Below are 25,562 nucleotides of genomic sequence, written 5' to 3'. Positions count from 1 at the left end.
AATTTTATATGCAGTCGGCAACACACTTGGGAATGTTTCAAAATGAATGACTCCATACTATGTAACACATAAAGAGATTATTATTGTTGTCTTCAATTATCTCAAATCCCAAGGATCGTAATAAATGAAGTCTTAGGAATAATGAAATAATAAATTTTCATTTAGAAGGAGCTGCAATCTGAATATCCTTAATACCATCAGTCTTACTCCTAAACTTCCTAGGACATGGGTGATATTGCCCTTGAATGTCCTCGGGACTGTCAGTAAGATTAAATCTTCAGTCTTTACTGATGTAAATTTTTAACTCAAGGGAATATAAGACATTCGTTCTGAAACAAAAGGTGACAGACAAAAATGGTTTAAGAAATCACTCTTTAGAACTATATTAGCGATAGATCTCCTAAGGGTTCTTTTACCAGATTGAAAGTTCCTTAAGATCATGTACCTAACAAGCACAATGCCACAACATATGCTTCTTTCATCAATGTTAGATTTTATTTTTAAAGGCGAGGCAGAGGAAGAGACTGAGGCAGAGTTGAGAGAGATGATGAGGAAAGGGATTCATCTCCATATCAACTTCTCAGTGCCTAGAAGTTGTGCACCACCCTTAAAGTTCTCACCTGCTTAAGAATCTCTGCTATTCTAGCCCAGCACAGTGTCTCACGTCTGTAATCCCAGCACTGTGGGAGGCTGAGGCAGGCAGATCACTTGAGGTCAGATGTTCGAGACTAGCCTGGACAGCATGGTGAAACCCCATCTCTTCTAAAAATGCAAAAATTAGCCAGGCATGATGGTGCACGCTTGTAATCTCAGCTATTTGGGAGGCTGGGGCAGGAGGATCACTTAAGCCCAGAAGGCAGAGGTTGCAGTGAGCCATGATTGTGCCACTGCACTCCAGCCTGGGCGACAGAATGAGACTCGTCTCAAAAACAAAGAACCTCTGCTATTCTGAACATCCAATCCAGCAAACAAAGACTGTAGTCTGGATTCCCCACTACCCAATAGCTTTGCTCACGTGTTGAGCTCCTACCCTTCCAGAGGCCCCACCTCATTTCCCTTCATTCTGCTATAGAATTGTGAATTATTGATTGTTTTGCCTTATCTGTCCCTCAATCCCTCAGGCTAATCAGAATTAAACACTAACTGCAGCTAGCTTTTCTGTAAAATTTGTCAAATGAAATAAAACTTTATTACTCACTAAGTATCAATCATTATTTGCTCTGGGAAAGCTGTTATTTGCAAAGTGGTGGAATCTAAAGTTAATTCCTCGGGCCATTCTCTCCAGCTGAAAAACCATTATTAACCCAGCCCTCTATTTTAAGGGCACAAATTATTATGTTCGATGTCACTTTTTAAAATGATTGAACCCATTTGTCTTGTGGATAAAAATAATTTACAGACTATTATAATTTTAGATAAAAGATTTTGTAATTAATGAAAAATCATTACCTTACACATAAATATACCATAAACTTGTCTTTTGGTGCTCTCACATAATGTCCCACATGCAAGGAAATAAATGCACAGATAGGGACTAACCCAGGCATTTCTTTTTTTTTTTTTTTTAATGTTTTTTATTTTACTTGAAGTTCTGGGATACACGTGCAGAATGTGCAGGTTTGTTACATAGGTATACCTGTGCCATGGTGGTCTGCAGTACCTATTGACCCATCCTCTAAGTTCCTTCCCCTCGCCCCCGACCCCTCAACAGGTCCTGGGTGTGTCATGTTCCCCTCCCTGTGCCCATGTGTTCTCATTGTTCAACTTCCACTTATGAGTGAAAACATGTGGTGTTTGGTTTTCTCTTCCTGTGTTAGTATGCTGAGGATGACGGCTTCCAGCTTCATCCATGTCCCTGCAAAGGACATGATCTCATACCTTTTTATGGCTGCGTAGTATTCCATGGTGTATATGTACCATATTTTCTGTATCCAGTCTATCATTGATGGGCATTTGGGTTGGTTCTGTGACTTTGCTAATGTAAATGATGCTGCAGTAAACATACGTGTGCATGTGCCTTTACAGTAGAATGATTTATATTCCTTTGGGTATATACCCCGTAATGGAATTGCTGTAACCCAGGCACTTCTTGACCACCTTTTAAACTAGGATAGAACTATCCAACATTTCAGACATATTTCCTAATACCTGCTATATAAATATAAAAAAGTAGTGAGAATTATAGTTATATAATGACAAAAATGATTACAGCATTAAATGCCACTCCCTTGAAGTACTGATTTGTTATAATACTATATTTCCAAAAGCTTTCTTTTATCTTAAAGAAATACTCTGTCCAGTACGTGTTTGTATTTCTCATGTTCTGAATACTCACATATATTCACAGTCAGTGACACCTAGTGTGACAAATACACCCATGCTGTCTTGGCCAACAGTATTACTCTATCATGCTAAAAATACTCTCAGGCAATGGATATGCTAACTTACTAGGAGCTGAACATATTCCAAAACATATACTATTTATTTAGCTGTAGCCTCAGTTCTGCCCTTTATTTTGTGCACTGTAAACCATTTTGATCCATAGTAGCCAAAAAAAACATTTACATATGATAGTACACAGAAAAATTTACCAGATTCAGCTAAAGCTATTATTGAAGTGTATAGGAAAATGTTTAATCTTTAATATAATGGAATGGAAGAAAACCTGAAAATTAATGAGCTAAATCCATCTCAAAAATTTACAAAAATAACAGTAAAACAAATGCAAATAAAGTGAAAAAAGAGAGGTGGCAAAGATAAGAACAGAAATTAAAGAAACAGAAAACAAACAAAACTTAGAAAGGATCAATGAAGCTAAAAATTGGATCTTGAAAATGATTGTAAAATTGATAATCCCTTGGCAAGATAAATGAAGAATAAAAGGGAAAAAGAAAAGTAGTCACGTCAGAAATGAAAGAGGGGACATCACTACAAAATCTATGAGAGTGTATCGTAACGTGTGATAAGGAATTTGAAAACATAAAGAAAATGGATAAATTTCTAAAATACAACAAAATTGACAAAAGAAATAAAAAATTTCAATAATTTCAATAGTTTTAATAATTTTATAAAGTAAATCTGTGATTTAAAAATTTTTCCCAAAAAATGTCAGGCCCAGGTAGCTTCATTGGAAAATACTACCAAACATTTAAAGGGAAAAACAAAGCCAACTTTGTACACTCTTCCAGTGAATAGATAAAGAGGGAACTTTTCTCAACTTATTTTAGGTCAGTATAACCTTGGTATTACATTCTAACAATAAACTGGTACAAAAGGAAAATTTCAACTCAGTTTCACTTATGAACATAAATGCAAAAATCCTAAACAAAATATCAACCCACTATATCAAGTAATACATAGAACAAATGATACATCTTGACCAATTGGGGATTTTTCTCTGAGGGCCTACCATTTTGGGTTTTATAGTCTACAATCATATAAATGATTAGATGCAAAGTCTATGGACTATTCAATTTAGCTGGTAAAATAATTCACTCCTTAAAAGCAAGAATTTTTAAAAAAGCAATACCTTCTATGAAACAGTGAACTAGAAAATAAAATACACCCTACAAGACAAACTAAGAGAAAAACAATCTCTTTGTCTTGAATATGGATGGAGGTGGGTGATTTGGGGGCTAAATTGACAGGATCTGTGTGGTCAAAAAAATCCAAGCCAAAATATTAATATCTAGTAATCCAAGGTTGCCACAGCCTACAGTTTTAGACAAAGCAAACTCAAATTCTCTCTGCAGTAAAGCACTTTAAATGTGAAGTTCAAAGAATTCCTACAGATAAAATCCCATGGATTATGAGCTCAAATGTAAATGCGATCAAACACATGAGGAAATAAGCAACCAGAATGCAGAGAGCAGAAAATAACAGAATCAAAGACCGCTGACACTGCATTTAGCAGATATCTAATATAACTGTATTAGTCGGGGTAATCTAGAGGGACAGAACTAATAGAACTATATATATATATATATACACACACACATATATACATTAAAATATTAATCTATTTTGGCAACACCCACACAGACACATCCAGGATTAATACTTTGTATCCCCCAATCCAATCAAGTTGATACTCAGTATTAACCATCACAATTAACCATCACAAGTCCACCCCTTGTCAACTTGGATCCATACACATCTCTTGAGATCATACATAATCTTCAAATAAAGACAATAATGAGGTCATAATTATGCCTAACATAATACAATTATCCTTCATACAACTGGAAACACACCAATCCCCAACCCAAAAATACTATTACATAAAGGTAGTGATACTTAAATGCTGATATGAAGTCAATAAATCTTATGTCACATGATAAAGGAAAAGGAAATAAAATGAAGATATTTTCTTAGTACAAGTCTATACATGCACAAACACGTTTTTAACAAAAAAAGGAGGAAATAAACTCATGACAGTTACAGTCCTCATTTCTGTAGCTGGTCACATGATCAGAGCTGGTATTGCTGACTACCTTCTTCTACTACCCATTCTGTATTCCCTTTGCCTTCAGCAAGCACCTTGGCAGGTCGTGATTTTTTCCCCTGGTGGAGTGACCCAAACCTCCATTCCTGAAGGGTCTGGGTCATTTGTAGTCCTGCCTGATTTGGGCTGTTTTAGTTTCCCATTGACCTTAATCACAGGGCATGGTAATACTAAGAGACGCCCTAATGGATCACCTATATTCCATGCATGCTCTTCCTTACCTCCGATATGGAGTGGTAGACTGATTTCATCTTGATAGTCCAGGTCAATTACCCCAGCCAACACTGAAACTCCCTTGTTAGTCTGTCGACTTAAAGGCAGGAGGAGCCCAAAGTGTCCAGGTGGTTATCTTAACTTGCAGTTTAATGGAATTGTTGTTGTGTCTCTTGGTGGCAGTGTTCCTCTCTCTGGAACTAAGACCTCTAGCCCAGCAGAACGTAACTTGAACAGGGAGCAAAAATTTTGCAAGTAGATCACTAGGGGTGACAGTGAGTGGTGCCACTTCCACTTCCACCCCTTGATTCCTGGACCTGTTATTCAGGGATATGGGAGAAATAGTACCATATATTGAGTGCTGATTCAGAGCATACTTGGCCTTCTGGAGAACTTTGCCCCACCCCTGCACATTATCGTCACCTAGTTCATGTTGTAATTCTGACCTCAAAGATCATTCTACCGTTCTATCAATCAAAAGCCATTCCACTGTTCTATCAATCCAGCTGTGCTCCTGGACTCGATTTGCTAATATTTTTTGAGGGATTTTGTATCTATGTTCATCAGGGATATTGGTCTGAAGTTTTCTTTTTTCACTGTGTCTCTGTCAGGTTTTGGTATCAGAATGATGCTGGCACAGGAGGCTGGGGATCGGAAGACTATTGGGTACTATGCTGACAATCTGGGTAATGAAATAATGTGTACACCAAACCCCAGATGCAATTTATCCATGTAACAAACCTGCATATGTACCTCCTAAGCCTAAAATAAAAGTTGGAAGGAAAGGAAAAACATATATGAAAACATTACTGAGAGGTAGTACAAGCAGCTTAATTGTGGTCAGAGAACATTGCATGCATGATACAGATTCTTTGAAATTTGATGAAAATTGCTTTATAGCTGATCTGCTAAATGGTTAATTTTTGTAAATAATTAATGTAGCTCAAGAATACTGAGAACACATGGACACAGGAAGGGGAACATCACACACTGGGGCCTGTTGTGGGGTGCGGGGAGGGGGGAGGGATAGCATTAGGAGATATACCTAATGCTAAATGACGAGTTAATGGGTGCAGCACACCAACATGGCGCATGTATACATATGTAACAAACCTGCAAGTTGTGCACATGTACCCTAAAACTTAAAGTATAATAAAAAAAAGAATACTATGTATTTTTGCATTCACTGGAGTGTTCTGTACTTTTGCAGTAGATCAAGTAGCTAGTCATGTTGTTCACATGTATTTCTTTTTTCCATGTGCTTATTTTTTCATTTGCCATTTACTTCTGTCAATCATTGCTTTTTGCATTTTGACACTATGTTATTAAGCATGCCACAAACTATTCCTGGTATGTCGAACATCTTTGTTATATAGTATATGACCATCTCAATGAATAGAGAATAATCATGCTATGAAATCTGACACCCACTCATGAATAATAAAAACAAATTTTTATCTAACTATAAATAAAAGAAAACTTATTTTGTCCAACAAGGAAGATATCAAAAAGAAACATAAAATCTTAAAGCACTCATTTAAAATCAGAAGCAATACAAGGATGATTTTCATTACCACTAACATTCAACATTATACTGGAAGTTCATGTCAATGCAATAATACAGCAATAAGATATAAAATATATAAGGATTGGAAATGAAGAAACAAAATTGTCATTTTTCAGATGATAGAACAGTCCACAAAGAAACCTGGAAAGATGTACATATAAATTATTCAAATTATGAAGAAATTTTATCCTGTTTGCCAGATGTAAGACCAAATATAAAAGTTAGCTGCATTCCTATAAATCAAGAAGAAATCGTTAGAAAACTTATATACGGAAATATAACAGTTGCACAAAAACATAAAGAAACAGTGGAATTCTGGAGCCAGTTTGTACAGCTTGCAAGAAGTCACTGTTAAATTTTTTTTTTTTTTTTTTTTGAGACGGAGTCTCGCTCTGTCGCCCAGGCTGGAGTGCAGTGGCGCAATCTCGGCTCACTGCAAGCTCCGCCTCCCGGGTTCACGCCATTCTCCTGCCTCAGCCTCCCGAGTAGCTGGGACTACAGGCGCCCGCCACCTCGCCCGGCTAATTCTTTGTATTTTTAGCAGAGACAGGGTTTCACCGTGGTCTCGATCTCCTGACCTCGTGATCCGCCCGCCTCGGCCTCCCAAAGTGCTGGGATTACAAGTGTGAGCCACTGCGCCCGGCCTAGTCACTGTTAAATTTTTAAGAATTTTGTGAGCCAGTTGTTAAATATGATCATAAATAAAAATTAAATTATATAAACTTATAATTACTAATAATTATTATTACATTTTGCAATTATTTACATTGTTCAGGTTACTGGCATCTATTGTTTCTGTTTAGTGGGAACACTATATAATGGCACACTACTCCACATCTCTTCTCAACTCCCCCATTCTGTGATGTCATGTCAATAACTTGATATTGGCCACGGCAGGAGAATTTACAGCATGGAAATCAGCAAATCTACAAGTTGTTCCGCTTCTCCCACTCCCCAGATAACCTATTGTTAAACATTTACTGGCACATCACCAAATCAAAGAACAAATCTATCACAAGATTTGAAAGACCTCTATGGAAAAAAAAATTTAAAATTAATTTATTGAGCACCTACTATATACCAGGGACTATTCCAGGAAATAATCAGGCAGATGAAACTCTGTTATCATTTATATCAAGGAGAAGCAACATGTAATATGAGGTTAAGAACTATGGTAGTATAATAGAAATATTCTAGAACCGGGTGGGGTTCCTTTTTAAATAGTCTGGATGGTAAAGATTTCATTGAGAAGGAAAAAGCCAATTAAAAGCCTAAATAAAAAGAGGAATAAATCTAAATAAATTGAAAAGTATAACACATTCACAGATTAAAACCCCAAAATATTTCAAATTTGGGGAATTTGAATCTGTGAATGTGTTATACTTTTGCATTTCATAAAATCTGTAACTTTATCACAAATTTATCTATACATGGATTGCCAGTCAAAATCTCAAAAGTTTTTGGTAGAACCTCATCATCTAATCCTAAAATTTACATGAAACAACAAAAGCCCAAAATAGTCAAAGTTTCTGAAGAGCAAAGTTGGGAACTCCTGCCCTAATAATTATTAATATAGTTATATATACAATAATATATAAGAATACTATAGATATAATAACATATAGTATTAATTTATTGTAAGGGTATAGTGATTAATAAAATATGGTATTAGCATGAGTACAGAGCCCAGAAACAGATCTCACAGATTTGTAAAATTGATATGCCAGAGATAGCATAAGAAATCTGTGAAAGAATGGGGAAAGGCTATTATAACTAGTGTCTAGGTAAAGCTTTAAAACAGACAAAAACTTGGGAACATATCTCCACAATCTTTTACAGAAGAATTTCTTAAATAAGAAACACAATCCATAGAGGAAAGAAACTTAGGAATTCAACTACATTAAAATTACAAACTTTTGTTTTATCAAAAGAAACGTCGAAGAAATGAAAAACAAGCCACAGTAAAATTATATGATGTCTGGCATTTGCTTGGCGGGGAGGTGGTGAATTGTGAGTACCTATTTGATGAAGTAAGAGTAACCATGAATTGATGAAAGGGATACTGTTGTAGCTGAGCAGTGGGTACCACTATTCTATCTACTTTTACATGTGTTTGAAACGGCCACAATTTGCAGAAAACATTGACAACACATACTGAAAAAAAAGATTAATATTCAAAGCATTTAAACAACTCCTAAAATGTTAATTAAAAAAAGGATTCAGTAGAAAAGAAAATGGCCACAAGATATAAATATGTTTTCTACACAAGAGGCATATTGTCACAGGATCCTTCAGGTGTTGATTCGCCAGCTGGAAACCTCTGTGGCCAGGGGCACCTTTGCCCAAGTTTTTACTCGAGCCTGCTGGGGTCATTCCACCCACTCAGACTGGCAGACTGTGCTCAGCTCACATTACTGGTCTGACTCTCATGCCGGTCAAGGGCAAGCCAGGGGCGAGTGACGAGGGGTGTGTGAGCAATTGAGTATGGGGTCCAGTCACTGAGCAGAGCCATGCACACTGGCTGTGGTGGGGTGCTTAGCTCCAGGTTCTGAGAAGGGTGCCGGCTCCCCGTAAGGCTGTGACTGGACCAGGTGTACCATAAGCAGCTTCCAGGGCTGGCACTGGGGAACACAATGGCGCCCAGAAGCTTGAAGATGCCGGGAACTGCAGAGCCCCAGAGAGGGTGTCACAGCCCTGGCTTGGTGAGCTCCTAGGTCTAGGCTTCCCAAGGGGCCACAGCTTTTCTCTCCTTCTCTCTTCTCTCCTTCTTGTCACCTGCAACATGGCAAGCAAGGGGCATGCTTCAGCCCTGTTTGTGTTATTGCTCTTTTAGCCCCATCATTTGGCAGGTCCTGAGTTCTTGTCCTGTGTCCAGGAAAAATGAGGTATGCAGACAAGTGGAAGGTGAGCAAGATGAAGAGGGGCTTTAGTGAGTGACAGAACAGCTAAGAGGAGACCCTCAGTGGGTAGCTCCCATCTGCGGGCAGGGCATCCCGACAAGTATTGAGCTCTCAGTAGAGAGGAGACCCCCAGGGGGTAGCCCCTCTCTGCAGCTGGTACTCCCAATATCTGCCCACCTCTCAACAGAGGAGACCCTGGAGTGCTCCTCTCTCAGCAGAGAGAAGACGCTGTAGTGGGTAGCTCCTCTCTGCAGCTGGTAGTCCTGACGTCTGCCCAAATCTCAGCAGAGAAGAGACCCTGGAGTGGGTCACTCCTCTCCACAGGCAGGTCATCCAGTCATCTACTTGAGTCTGGCTGAGTTCAGAGTTTTCATGGGCTTCAAAGAGGAGGAAGTGAGTACTAACTGGTTCATGGGTGGCCATGGGTGGGCCCAGAAAAAGCATCATATGTTCCCATTCTTGTCCATCAGCCAGGCCCCCAGGCTTCAGGCCCTCCCTGGTTTGAAGATGGGGCTTCACAGGGGACTCACCCCTTTCTGCCTAGGAGCCTATCTGCCTCCTGTCATTGCCCAGGCTCTTTGTGAAGAGGAGTGCCTGCAGGCCCTGGCAGCCACCCTTAGCCTCCCTCCCATGCTTGTCAGTGCCCAGCGTCTGGAGGGGCCGAGGCGGCAGGAGTCTAGTATGTTAGCATTGCCCCAAGTGGCTGGGTTGTGACAGCACCCAGACGCAGCCTCAACTTTGCTCGAAGATGGGAGTGAGCATCAGGAGTGGGGAGAGGCCAGGCAGCAGAGGCAGGCACTTCCAAGCTGCAGGGAAGGGGGGCTTCCCAGGCTGTCAAGAACACAGAGATGCCTAGCCTGCAGCTGTGGCTGGATGGCTATAGCTGTTCCCCAGGACAGCAGGGCTCCTGCCTGCTTCCAGCCCCCAAGAGCACAGGGATGCCTGAGTCTGCAGCCACGGCTTGGGTGGCTGCAGCATCACCCGGGAAGTGCAAGGTTCCTAACCTGCCCACTTGGAAGGGAGTGGGGCTTCCATCTGTTTCCAGCTCCATGGAGCTGCAGCCCTGGCCACACCACCACCACTGTAGCCAGTGTGTTTGCTGCAGGCACTCCAGGTGGGCCACTGCTGCCATCAATATGAAAGATCAATAAATATGAAAAGATATTTCAACCCATTTGTAATCAGGGAAATTAAAATTAAAACCATGAAGAGATAACATATTACATAGATAGGTAAAAACTGTAGTCTGTTACATAATAAGAATGGACCTGCAGCTGATAAGAGTATAAATTGGTACAACCAACATGGATAATCATTTGGCATTATGTAACAAAGTTGAAGATACACATAACATATAACCTTACAATTTGACTTCTAGGTATATTTGTTATCTGTGAATTTGTACCCAAAGAGACATGTTACAAGAATGTTCTTAGCAACAATATTTGAAATGGCAAGAAAACTACAAACAACAAGAATTTCCACTAAGAACAAAAAAAGATTTTTTATGTTATTTTCCTTCAACACAATACGGTAATAAAAGCAAATACCTTAGTCATAAACAGCGACATTGCTATATTTCAGAAAAATAAAGTTGAGTGAAAAAAGCAAGTCTTGGCAGTGTATATTATATGAGTATGATATCAAGTTTCACAAATGAAAAATAACATATTAATTAAATGCATTTATACCTGATAAAATATGAAGAAAGGCGAATAATTACAAACACATAATTAATTATACAAGTTTCCACTGGAAGGAGGCAGTAGGGGAGTGGGAGAAGATCAGAGAGATGTCCATAGAAGGCTTCAGGATATTAGTTGCTTAAGCTGAGTGGTAGGTAGAAGATTGTTCCTTTCACTATTATTCTTTAAACTTACAAATATACTTCTTTCTATATTTATATATTTCAAAATGCATATATCATTGTTAAAAAGGATAATGTATATAGCAACTTCAGTGGAAGAGATTTATTTTTAATGCAATGTGAGATAACAACCACTGAGATCTGTAATGATCTCTGTGATCTAGAAACTTTCTACTTTTCTACTTTATATTATTAGTGCCCCAAAACTGTGTAGAAAAGCACAGAGCTAAATATCAGAGAACAAAGAGCTAGAAAACACTTAGTGGGAAAGAATGAGATATGTCCTTCTATCATGTCATAAAACACCTGCCGTATCTTTCATTTGATAAAAGATACTAAGAAAACTCAGGGGGCCTCAACAGTCCTGCAGTTGCCTTCCTTTCTCTTCAGGTGTGATTCCCATCATTTTCATCTTGAATCAAATGACAGAGAAAATTCATGGTCCCATTCTCTCCCTGGTGTAACCTCACATCAATTTGTTATCAAGCATAACCTATTGAGCTAATTGCAAGACCTCAACACTTCAGCACTGTCAGCAGGTAAAAGCCATCTAAAATCCAAGCCAGATTCAACACATTAATAAAGATTATAGACTTTAAGAAAAGAATACACTCAATTTAACAACTAGATTAAGGTAAACAGCAACGAATAGAAAGAATCAACGTTCAATGTTAACCCTAGGCTAATGTAGTCATCTCCTGGCTGGTCTCCTGCTTCAAGTTTATTCAGTCAGTCAATTCTACATATACATCCAGTTAAATAACATATTGGATTAATTACTTGCTTACTATTGTTTCTCTCACTAGAACATACGTTTTTTGAGCAAAGGAAATGTATTTTATTCATCTTCAAATGTCCAGCATTGGGCATATAGTAACACTCAATAAATATTAAATAAATGAATGAAGATATAATCACAGAATACATAAGCGGTCATCTACTCAATTCCTTTGTTTCACAGGTGAGAAAAATGAGACCATCCAGATTTCTCAAAATGTCTACAGGGTTGTTTCATTTGCATCCTTACTGTACTAATCACAGAACTCAATAGAAACAGAGCCAGTAGGAGTTATACACATGGAGATTTATTATAGTGGAATTGGCTCACACAATTATGAAGGCTGAGAAGTCCCACAATCTGCCATCTGCAAGCGGGAGACTCAGCAAGCCAGCACTGTAATTCAGTCCAGGTCTGAAAGCCTGACAACCATGGGAGCTGATGGTGGAAATTCCAGTTTGAGGACCAGAGAAGATGAGATGAGATGAGATGTTCCAGCTTAAGGCGAGAAGCAACAGGGGCAAATTCCTCCTTTCTCTCCATTTTGTTCTATTCAGGACCTCGAAAGATTGACTGGTGCCTGCTCACACTGGAGAGGGCAATCTACTTTACTGAGTCCACTGATTCAAGTGCTAATCTCATCTAAAAACATCCTTACAGACACACCCAGAACTGATAATTAATCTGAGCATCCTGTGGCCATTCAAGCTGACGCATAAAACTGTCACAATGTTAAAAGGTACTTCATAATAGCATTACCTTCCTACAGAATACAGGTTTTTCAAAATGTAAAAGAATCATTCATTTTGAATTTTCATTTTCTCAAATTTTAATTTCATTTGAGTTTAATTTATTGAGTGGACAGCTTGTGAGCCCACGCTGAATTCAAGACTGCAGTCTAAAAATAGCTACCAAAAATTGTAAATTCTGCATTTGCAGAATTCTAACGACTTTAGGAGTAATCACCATGGACTTAATTGCATTAAACATCACACATATATTTTAATCTATTTGGACTAATTTAACAACTATTATTTATACTATTCATATCAATTATTTATATCTAATACCAATGCTATACCATGCAAAGACAAATGTTACTGATTTCCCTATGAGGCTATAAGAACCCGAGGATAGAGTCCCTCACTGCCCTGTTTACATTTCTCTTTTTTCATAGTTTAGCCTCTGTGAATTTCCTTTACTTTCTCGGCTACTAATATGAAAGGATGTTTGTTGTAGCTAACCTAGCATTTCTCTATGTTTGTAGCAGGAGGGTTTTTTCAGATGTAAAAATCTATCACAGTGTAATTAAAGGAATTTTAACCTGTTGCCTAAGAAATTGTTTTCCATCTCCATGTTTTTCTCATCCTGCTTTTGCTGAGGGACTTAGAAATGTATAAAATGCTCTATGAAATTAACAGTATCAAGAGTAAACAGATACCACAAGAATGATATACATGATCTTTGCCATTGACTAGGTAGACAAGAATCACAAGAAACAGTCACTACATCTCCACCTCTACTGAACTGAAGAAAACATCAAACTCCATTAATGGTCTTTGATTCTGCTCTGAAAAGATCACCAGCATCTTTAAGCTGAAGGCAGGATAAGTAACGTCCAGTGGCAGAACACTGTCTAGTCCATTATCCACCTCCAATCAAGGCACATTATATTAAAAGCATTTTTATTAGATTCTACTCAGTCATCCCTGAAGGAGAGAGAAAAAACTTTGAAGATGATGTCAAAATGTGCTTCTACACTTAGAAAATTTTTTCTACTGTAGGGATTAAGATGATTATCCAAAAGCCTGATGACTATCATTGAGGAAATGTTTAGATCCAAATCACATCATGTGTGTGACCTTTGGCAAATCACTCTATAATCCCGGGCCTCTTATTTCATCTGTTAGCTAGCTTGTTGGCTTTCCAGCTAGGACATATTATGACTCTATCAAAGACATATTATGGAGATAAAGGATCGGTTTTCAAAACTGGCACATTATTATAAAATTGTTATAGGAAAGGGGTCCCACCTGATCCAGGCTCCTAGAGAGGGTTCTTGGATCTCGTGCAAGAAAGAATTCAGAGTCAGTCCATAAAGTGAAAGAAAGTTTATTAAGAGAGTAAAGGAATAAAAGAATGGCTACTCCATAGACAGAGCAGCCCAGAGGGCTGCTAGTTGCTCATTTTTATGGTTATTTCTTGATGATATTCTAATCAAGGGGTGAATTATTCATGTTTCCCCTTTTCAGACCATACAGGGTAACTTCCTGATGTTGCCAAGGCATCTGTAAACTGTCTTGGCACTGGTGAGTGTGTAGCAGTGAGGACAACCAGAGGGTCACTCTCGTCACCATCTTGGTTTTGGTGGGTTTTGGCTGGTTTCTTTACTGCAACTCATTTTATCAGCAAGGTCTTTATGGCCTGTATTTTGTGCCAACCTTCTATCTCATCGTGTGACTTAGAATGCCATAACCATTTGAGAATGCAGCCCAGTAGGTCCCAGCCTCATTTTAACCTGCCCTTATTCAAGATGGAGTTGTTCTGGTTCACACGCCTCTGACATTCCTCCCCTCCCTTTTATAAGAGAACCCTTAATCCTAAGGGTTGCAGAGGGACGAAGATCCATCTTCTGTAACTCCTTCAGGCTGAACAGGGGCAATGATATTCCTACCTCACTATTAGGGTCTCTTGTATTCAAGATAGAGAGGAGCTCAGTCAGAAAGCATCAGTATGGTGAGGGTCATTCATAACTCTGAGTTTTGACAAAGGTGCTGTATGAAAGATTAGTAAGTGTTTAAGAAAACATTTAATAAGCTTGTCCTGCATTCCTACACCAAGAATACAACAGCAAAATATTCCACAACAGTAAAGCAAAATAAGTAAAATTATCTCAAATAAACTAAATTAGAAGGCTTTCCATGAACTAGACAACTGTTGGAACCAAGCTGATATGGGGTTGCTACATGATTCCAATATGTGCCCACGATTAGAATACTGATCCAGATTTTTACATTACCTATCTCTCTTGTTTCTTTTGAGCTGCTGTCAGAGATTACTGGATGGTTCACAGAAATAAGTAACATTAGCCTAAATTGAAGAAACAAACCTAAAATCAACTGATGAGACTACAATTTAACAATGTGTACCATAGTTCTTGAAATATAATATTTCTATCTCCAGTTTTCCATCTTTACTAAAGACAAATCATGGTAAGGTTGATTTGCTTTATTACACTTGGCCACTTTATTTGTATAAAGTGTAGCAAGAATAATTATTTTTCACATAAGCTCTTTTTAAATTGGCTTTGATGGAACTCTGCTCCATAGAAGCAATCTCAATTAAGACTTTTTTAAAGCTGAGCACAGCCGTGGGTTTGTACCATCAAATACCTATGAGTTGAGTAAATTCCTCTCCTTATGAGGTCCCAAGATAACTTTGGGCTCCTGAACTTGTTAGAAAGTGGTATTCTTTACTTACCACAGGTCAGAAACCCTGTACAGGAACTGTGGAGACAAGGTATGAGACATTTCCCCAAAGGGCTTTTATTGGCTCTACAAGTCAAATTTGATTCCTTAAAGGAAAGCATGCCATTCCAGCCAAAGCCTTGGTAAAATAACCAGTTTTTCCTATTGTGTCCTGTTATAAAAGGAATCAGATTCTTATTGCACTTATGCAAATAACTACATTGCCATAAATTAAGGATACTCACAAATAGTTTCTAAATTATGGACAAATCAGGTAGAGAGAGACAAATATGCTCCAAATTTTGTTCATGAGTATACTTTACTCAATTGCTACAAGCTGTAAACAGCTCAAAAGAAAAGTTTTCTCAACTCTGAAAAACAGAACAAAGTATCAGCAGCATTTTAAGCAAAAAGGTAAAAGATTACTTCAGATTTCTTTAGTTTATGTATTTAACTCGTTTGATATTCATGAACATTTCAGCTATCCATGAGAGTCCTGAAAGTTGTTTCCTTTATTCTAATGTCACAATTTCCAAAGTTATCAGAAACCTGCATTTAAATGCACCTGTCGAAGTCCTATACCTGACTATAAACCATCTTGTAAAGAAGACCAAAACAAGACAACAATTGTCTGTGGATGGCAAAAAGTTCTAGGACAGCCCCAGTCAAAAACACGATTGACAAATTTTGGTTACCTCTGTGGCACATGATGATTTTATGTAACAATTATAATTATTAATATACACTAAGTTATATCAGAATTATAGGAGTTTCCTATAATTTTCAACACATATCAATAGTACATTTATACGAATACAGCCCAAAGAAAGCCAAACACTATTTTACATTTGACAATGCTACCTGCATGATTTTTATACCAAATAAGCCAAATGTCACTGTTGCATTAGTGCATTATTGATGTCAAACCCAATTCTTAATAAAACCTTATAGACAAATGTATTTAATCTTAATTAGTTTGACCCTAAGGTAAGATTCTCATAAACCTTTTATAACCCTTTATAAGTTTTGTTAAAGAGCAGATTATAAGCAGGTTTTTGCTTTAAGAAAAACTTGTTGTGCTTTTATTGCAAAATTCAATATACAGAAAAACTGAATAATGGCACTTTAACTTTAGCCAATATATTCACACACAGAATTTCTTTTATAATTAACTTCTCACAAACCTTCTATAACTTGCTTAAACCTTCAGCTTTATCCTATTGAACTTAACCCATTTATGCTGGAGGTTACAAATTTTGGGGGGAAAATCAGACCTTGGTGTTGACCTTGAGCAGTAGTATATAAATAACTGCCACAAGCTCAGCATTCCAATAATGGAACAGTAGGCATATATAGGTTAAAACAATCCTTTAACCCTTTAATTTAGGCAAGAAAAATCCACATTCCCATGCCTTTCTATAATCGTTTCCAAAAACACATTTCACTGTATTACACACTTTGCATGTAAAACTGTTTCTTTAGTAGTCTCAAATACACGTTACACTGTTAACTCTTAGTGACTTTTACTTTTGGTGAAAATCCTGGTTAGTAAGCGATTTTAATTATGTACTAGGTGTGGAGCCTATCCTAGGACACACCAGGCAGAAGTGCAGATAAGGGCTGCCTCCGGCATAGCTAGACAGCATGGCTAACTCCACATGTCCCCAGGCTTTATCTAGAATTTAATGCTCCAAGGTAGGTAAATTGAACAATTTTCAAAAGTCAAAGAAGCAGTTTATGACCTTAAAGCATTTTGCAAACCTAATATCAAACCTGCATAACTTAGACCAAATGTTTACATTTTTGAAGATATTTTTATTTTACCAATAATCTTTAAAACTGTCTTTATTTCCTAAAGATTACTTAAGTCACATTAACTAAAAAGCATTACACTTTTTACTTTTCTAACAAAATATTTGATTTAAGCTCTTATTTTTAAGCCAATTAATCAAAGCTCTTTTATATCACACACACAACATATATACATATACATACTGACAGAAGATAAAGGACTCATCTCTAAGCCAGGAATTGAACCCTAAACGCAGGCCGCCATTGTGAAAACAGAAAGCATGGCCACATGGTTACAAGGTCAAGCTCCCGAGGACATACAAGACAAGAAGGAAACCTCATCTAGTTTTTTCAGGGAACTGCAGCAAAGTTTTTAACTGACCAGTTTGCTGGGCTATCTTGAAAAGCAGGCTTACAGGTGTCCTAAGCCCGTGTTCTATCCTAAGGTGCCCCTCTCCATTATAGAACACAGAAAGACACACACACCAAATTCACAACAGCTTAAGATTAGCCTTGCAAATCCTTTTCCCCATTAATCAAAACTTTAATAAACAATGATTTTTACCATTCATTCAACCAGTTTACAGAAACAGAGAGAGAAGCATTGCCCGTGGCAGAGTGGGGAAAGCAAGGCACTCAGGGAGGCCAGAGAAAGACCCCCCATTGCAGCCGACACTGAAAAGTTCAGGCAGCTGCTTGTCAGTCGTGAAGGAATCTTTTCCAGCAGTCCTAATAGCTCTCAAGTTTCCTCACTTAGGGAGGAAAAAGCTCCCCATGTCCCATGATCCTGAACATGCCTAATCCTGTACCTGCCTGTACGTGCCTAAGGATTAGGCTTACCATAGTCATAAGCAAAGAGTGCAAAGCAGATTATTCCAAAGAGAATAGCAGTTAACATCCCGTAGTGCCAAACCTGTTCTTAGCCGAGAAGGACTTAAACGAGAAGGACTCTACCAAGAGGGACTTTACTAAGAGGGGTCTCTAACCCCCTAAATCTTAGAAGGAACTCCAACCCTCCTAAGTCAGGCCTCTAACACAAGGTCAGTCAAACATCCTTGCCTTTTATTGAGAGGAGCCTTTAACCCTCTCTGTCTCAGGAGACACTCTAACTCCCCTGAGTTAAGCCTCTAACCTAATTCCATTCTTTTCCTGGATATGCATATACCCAAAGTCATCCAATCAGTGCTATTTCCTTTGGGTGAGAGGTCTCACAGTATCATCCCTTCAGGGTTCACCAGAAAGAAGTTACGGGACCCCACCACTTACCCAAAGTTAGCATTTGGGTCAGGGGTTTCTGCACTATAGTCCCTTCCATGGTCACCAGAAAGATGTTACAAGAAAGGAGTTCCAATCCAGATTCCATTCTTGGATCTTGTGCAAGAAAGAATTCAGGGTGAGTCCACAGTGCAAAGTGAAGGCAAGTTTATGAAGAAAGCAGAGGAATAAAAGAATACTCCACAGGCAAAGCAGTCCCAAGGGCTGCTGGTTGCCCATTTTTATGGTTATTTCTTGATGATATGCTAATCAAGGTGTGGATCATTCATGCTTCCCCTTTTTAGACCATATAGGGTAACTTCCTGGCACTGCCATGGCATTTGTAAACTGTCATGGCACTGGTGAGAGTGTAGCAGTGAGGACGAACAGAGGCCACTCTAGTGGCCATCTTGGTTTTGGTGAGTTTTGGCCAGCTTCTTTACTGCAACCTGTTTTATTAGCAAAGTCTTTATGACCTGTATCTTGTGCCGACATTTGCTCTCATTGTGTGGCTTAGAATGCCTTAACCATCTGGGAATGCAGCCCAGTAGGTCTCAGCCTTATTTTACCCAGTTCCTATTCAAGATGGAATTGCTCTGGTTCACATGCCTCTGACAAAATAACATTAAGCTTAAACACTGATTTGCTCATTCATTCATTCATTCATTCACCCCATGCCTTTGTTCCAGATACTGGAATGATGGAAGTGTTTTAATCCCTTTAAAAAAAAAATCTACACTCAGTCAAACAGCTTTTTTTTTTGAGACAGAGTCTCGCTCTGTCACCCAGGCTGGATTGCAATGGTGCAATCTCGGCTCACTGCACGCTCCACCTCCCAGGTTCACACCATTCTTCTGCCTCAGCCTCCCAAGTAGCTGGGACTACAGGTGCCCACTACCATGCCCAGCTAATTTTTTGTATTTTTAGTAGAGACTGGGTTTCACCATGGTCTCTATATCCTGACCTCGTGATCCGCTCGCCTTGGCCTCCCAAAGTGCTGGGATTACAGGCGTGAGCCACCATGCCCAGCCTCAAACAGCTTTTTGATGGTAAATAATAAGCATATATTTCAAATACAGAAAACTTAAGAGTGTGTAACAGCTAACTCTAGACTAACACGAGGGCTCCAAAGGCCTGAACTCACACTCATGTCTTCTCTCTATATTTAAACAATTTATTTAATACTACTTGTAAGGTATCCTAACAATCAAACGATAGGTCTAAAGTCCTAGAATATAACCCTCTACCATCCATTTAGTCACTGTTAAGAAATATAATTTAAACATGACCATCTGACATCATGTGCCTCTTCATGTAATGCAGTAAGAAGGAAACATTTCTCATGTAGTATTCCTCATAAAAATGCAGCATCTGAATCCAATCATGAAGCAACATCAGATAACTGCAAATGGAGGAACATTCTACTATATTACTGACCTATCCTATCCTCTTTTAAAACGTCTAGGTTATAAAAGGCTAAGAAGGCCAGATGCGATGGCTCATGCCTGTAATCCCAGCATTTTGGGAGGCCAACACGGGCAGATCACTTGAGGTCAGGAGTTCAAGACCAGCCTGGCCAACATGATGAAACCCCATCTCTACTAAAAATACAAACATTAGCTGGATGTGGTGGCGAATGCTTGTAATCCCAGCTACTTGGGAGGTATCGCTTGAACCCAGGAGGTGGAGGTTGCAATGAGCCAAGATTGTGCCACTGCACTCCAGCCTGGGCAGTGGTGAGAGACTCCATCTCTAGATAAGATAAGATAAGATAAGATAAGATAAGATAAGATAAGATAAGATAGAGTTAAATTAAATTAAATTAAAAAGGCTAAGAAATGGTTTGAGGTTTAAAGAGACCAAAGAAATGAGCTAACTACTAAATGCAACTCATATTGCATCTTGGGCTGGTAAAACAGTTGACAGAACAACCATTAATGAAAGAGTTATCAAAATGTCTATGTGGTCTATAGATTATTAATACCATATCTGTGTTAAATGTCTTAATAATTGTCTTGTGTTTACAAACAAGAATGTTCTTGCTCTTAGAAAACACAACTATTTAGGGATATATACAAACAAAATAACAGTGCAAATATGATTTTAAACTACAGTGATAATTGCTAAATGTGAATATTTGAAAGTTTTTGTACTATTGTTTATAACTTTTCTGTAAGTTCTAAATGAGTTCAAATTAAAGATTAACAAAATGATTAAACACATACTTGCCAATTAAGAGATCTGGGAAAATAAAAGTGTTCCAGTCCTACTCTCATAAGTATAACAGAAAGATAAAGAAACAAGTAAAATATGTAATAAGTAATTATAAATCATGATAAATCCTATAAAAAAATGCTACAGTGTTTAATTAAGAAATAATGGGACTGGGAAGGTTTTAATGGGAACTACTGATGTAAAGGTCAGGGACTGTCTCAGTGAGAAGGTGACATGTGAAAACCCGTCTCTTCAGAGGCACGTGGAAACCCAGGGAAAAGCAACAGAGGCATCTGGGCCAGCATGTGCAAAGGTCTTGAAGGGGGTCCCCACGTTTTTAATCACAGTCTAAATTTACAAGGAAAGACAGAAAAAAATGTGGCAGCAGGGTACCAGAGCAGCAGGAGTATAAAATCAGAACAGCCTATGGAATTATTTTGGACATATGAACATGGTTCCAACAAGATAATACCACCGCAGATGGCTAAAAAACCACCACAGCAAGGAGCAAGTCAAGTCTTTGAAATGAAATTTCTCATCTGAGTGAAAGAATGAGAATAATCACAAGATCAAGATGTGATAATTCATATAACAGGGTCACCTGCTATAGCCACAAACCAGTCAGTATGGTTTCCAGTGCAGAGGGTAGAAAAGATTATTGGTTCACAGCACAAAGATTATTTGTGCTGACAACTAAAGTCATCTTTGAATGAGAAGAACAGTGACCTGGCCCACCTAAAATTTCCTCCAAAAGGATATATACATACCTCTATGGGGCGGCGGGGGGCGGGGGGCGGATAGGTAATTCTTTGATTATACTAGAAATTCATAAATACTTCGTCAAGAATTGTAGCTGTGTAATGAATCTAAATTTGGAGTTCTATCACATATGTAATTGACAAAAGATTTGGAATACCATCTGTTATCATATTTAAACTTCAGAAATTTTCTCTAGAAGTGTTCCTTTTCTCAAGGAAAGAAGACTCTTTAATACTCATTTAGTAGAATAAAAATGAGATGTTCCAACAGGCTGCCAGCAACATTTTTTTTCGAAAATACAACAGCTGAATTCACAAGTTGTCCTAGCATTTCATTACTACATGTTCCTAAACTTATAAAAAGTCCTTTCAACACCAATCAATACAACCGTGAAAAAAGAGGAATAGATCTCTACATTCTTGTTCTTCTATCTTTAAATAGGGTTAATTTAATTTTAACACTTATCTATTCCTCCATATCTTTCATTAACCTATATAGTTTATTTTCCTAAAAGTCCACAGAAGTTTAAACTCTATTTCCACATTAGCAGAAGGAGAAGCCTATTATGAATAATTATTAATTTAAGCAAATCTGGAGTTTATCTAATTCCTTCTTAAAGTCAGTATGAATCCAATCAGCTGTACACCTGTTGCGTATGGTGATTAGGCGCCCCTGAACTGTATGTGTTCAACTTGACATCTGCTTCGTTGTGTTATTATTATTATACAAGATGGAGTCTTTAATTCACATCAGCATTTTACAGGCATTGCTTCATTGACTCCTCAAAACAACCATTTGAGCATTATAATCTCCATTCTATACAGGAGCAGACTAAAGCCTAGCAAAGTCCTTTTGGTTGTAACATGAAATGTAGCTCCTGATTCAAGCACTCCAACCTTCCCATACTTAGGAATAGATGAAGGCGTTCTCTCTGTCTCTGTATGTATACATACATACACACACATATATGTAGATATACATATATACACATATATGTGTGTACATATACATTCAAAGGCATAATATTTTTATACCTACACTGACTAATCGTTAAAATAATTTTTCCTTATGTTAAGAAAATCTAATATGAAACGTTTGGGTAAATTTGACTTTCAATCACCACAATCCTTCCACTTTGTTTTCATTTGCCGTTTTCCTTCTCTCTCTCCCTCCCTCCCTCCCTTCCTGCCTTCTCTCTTCCTCCCACTCCACCTTCCTTGCTACCTTCCTTTCTCCCTTCCTTCCTTCCTTTCCATTCTTCCTTTCTTTCTCTCATTTATTTAGTTATATACCCGCTTTCTTCCCCAAAAGTTTATGAGATACTAAATAATCCCCCTGCTCTTGTTTCTTAACTTGTTCTCCTCAGTACATGCACTCAATCCATGCTCTCTGTACCACTCACCACAGAAATAAGTACTGTAATGGTGAGGACTGCTCCCTTTCATATCTGCCCATACAGCACTCATATTTTTATCCTACACATTGTTAAGGTCACCTTACTTTTATGACTTCATCATCCATCAAAGGCATTTCTGCTGCTCAGCATATAATCTAAGTAGATATATCAATTGACTTGTCTTCATTTTAGCTACATTTTCTTTGCTGTCACACCCTAATGCAGTGCACAAGACAAACTATACACATCTCCTTAGCGCTGCACTTAGCAATATTACGCTTAGGCTCACAAGGAGCAAATGTCTACAGTTCATTGTTTTTTCTGATCTCACGTTACCATGTTAGTCTTCTGAAAAGGGCTTCCTGTCTTCATGTGGAACGCGCAGATGTCAGTTAATCAGTGACATGGAAAAGAATAATAGTTAAATCCATGGGTCTTCCTACTGGATTTTAGGAAACTAAGTCACCTTGTTTTCATTCAAGGGCAGTCTTTGCTTTTTTCTGTTAAGAGGGCTGGGTTCATCTGTGTAACATGAATAAAAGCACTCGGCATCATGTTGAAGCCACTGAACTGGAGTCTGATAATTGATCTGCTTCCTTTATTTGCAGTTTTTGATTAGATGCCAGACCTCATTGATGTAATCCACTGTCTGGAAATTAAATTAAAATGAAAACTCCTTGTTTTCCTTTTAAATTCATCTCTGTACTTGGGTAGTATTTTTGTGGTTTGAATATAATATGTGTGAAGTCTATATGTGAATCATGAGAAAGGAACATACAATAATTATTTTGATCATTTGGGGAAACTTTCATTGCTAAGTGTTATCACTTCCTAATATTTCACACTTTTCACATCAAAACAAAATTACTGCCTAAAGACTTCACGACTTTTTAAAACTGAATATCACCCCCTCCTCAACATCATGCTTCTTTATTATGCTCACATTCCTCATGACACATGTAAAGGCTTTAGATGATACTTGTACTTCATTTTACCATTGAAGCACACACATAATATGCACGTCTATGCATTTGAAACATTTAAAGGAGACATCTTTTCATCCTTAGAGTAACCATATGAATGAGGTAGTATTGTTATCCTCATTTGACGGCTAAAAAAACAAGTTCAAAAAGGTTCCCCTTTGGACACCCAAGTCATGAGGCCAGAATTTCAAAGGAGAGTTCACTCTCTTAATTATACTGTTTTAATTACATTGCTTTTACACCCTTTCTGTCACCTCTGTATTGTAGTTTGGTCAATAAAAATAATTATAGGTAGTATCATCATTATTTTACAGCTCAGAGAGGCTAAATGGCTTGTCTAAGTTCACACAGCTAATGAGTAATCAAGGCTCAAACTCAAGGCTTCTGACTTTAAGTCCTTTGGTGTTTCACTATATAATGTTATCTTTAATGTTCACATAAAAACAGGAACCAAATTACAATTTCATACTATGAAGGAACAACAATTTTTAATGCATCCTTTATGTAGATTTCTTTTCTTCATGCCAAGGCAGAAGCAAATCTACCTGGCTTATTATTTTTAAATAACCTACTCATAGATATATATTACACATATGTGGTAAGTTCAAGGATTTGGGGGTTGACCACAGAAAAGGCAAGACCCCAAGAGGCACTACCACACAGCATGCTTTATTGCAACTTATGGTTGCATGAGAGAGGAAGTTCCTCCCAGCAAGAGTACTTCCAGAGACAGTGGCAGGCGGTCACTACTCAGAAGGAGAATAAAGCAAGGGATCTCCAGGGGAGAAGTTGGAGAGGCGGCTTACATGCCTAGGTTAGGGCATTCAGCAGCAAACTATTTGGGTTAGAGGGATCAAAGGGCAACAGGGTTTGATGTCTTTATTGCTGGAGTTTGTCTTATCTATGGTTAACAGATGCTGGGTGCAGATTCACAAGCTACGTAAAACAGGCAAGCTCTAAGTGTCTAAAAATACGCTTATTTGGGCTATATTTAAAGCAACTGGATGTGTAAGAATTTGAGTTTGGTTCTAGCTAACCACCCTAGCCTGCTAAGTAAACAACATAGAGGCCAAATCAAGCTAATACACCAGGGCCTTCTTTAGCCTGTTCTATAACACTATACACAGGAAAATGGATGAGGCTGGAGGCTATTATCCTTAGAAAACTAATGCAGAAAACAGAAAGCCAAATCGCATGTTCTCACTTATAAGTGGGAACTAAATAATAAGAACTTATGAACAGAAAGAAGGAAACAGCAGACACTAATTAGGTTCTATTTGAGGGTGGAGGATGGGAGGAGAAAGAGCAGCAGAAAAGATTACTATTTGGTACTGGGCTTAATACCTGGGTGATGAAATAATCTGTACAACAAACCCCCGTGACATGAGTTTACTTGTGTAACAACCCATCACATGTACCCCCGAACCTAAAATAAGTTTATTTACGTGTATACACACACAAATCTCTCATCTACTGACTGAATTTCAGGTAATCTGTGAGACAGTGAAAAACAATAGTTAAATCCATGGGTTTTCCTCCTCTTTATATTTTTAACAAACTACTTCATTACCCTGATTTCACACTACAAGCAGAAAGAAATAAATGCCTGGGTTTTGCAAGCCCTATAGTTATTATCATTAAACTCAGCTAGCCCCACAAATCATGGTATATGTTATTTGCTTAACCAACTGATGTGTAAACTGGATCTTGGATTTTGCCATTTCTATGTATTGTAGCCTCTATTCTGTCTTTAGCATTTTCTCCAAATGACGTGTAGATTGTGGACTGAGTTCTGGCTGCTAGCTATTTCTGGCAAACTGTTGACACCTTAAAATATTTATAAAATACCCTATCAAGAACTAAAGAATG

At 38.1% G+C, this 25,562-nt stretch overlaps 1 protein-coding gene across 1 annotated transcript in view; it reads right to left on the bottom strand.

Moving 5' to 3' along the window:
• TMEM117 (transmembrane protein 117) overlaps positions 1–25,562 on the bottom strand; it is a 556,036-nt gene that overhangs the window by 349,589 nt on the left and 180,885 nt on the right. The window lies entirely within an intron of this gene.

This window comes from Nomascus leucogenys, chromosome 11, assembly GCF_006542625.1.
Source record: "Nomascus leucogenys isolate Asia chromosome 11, Asia_NLE_v1, whole genome shotgun sequence".
Taxonomy (NCBI): domain Eukaryota; kingdom Metazoa; phylum Chordata; class Mammalia; order Primates; family Hylobatidae; genus Nomascus; species Nomascus leucogenys.
This window is presented reverse-complemented; position numbering and strand designations above follow the sequence as displayed.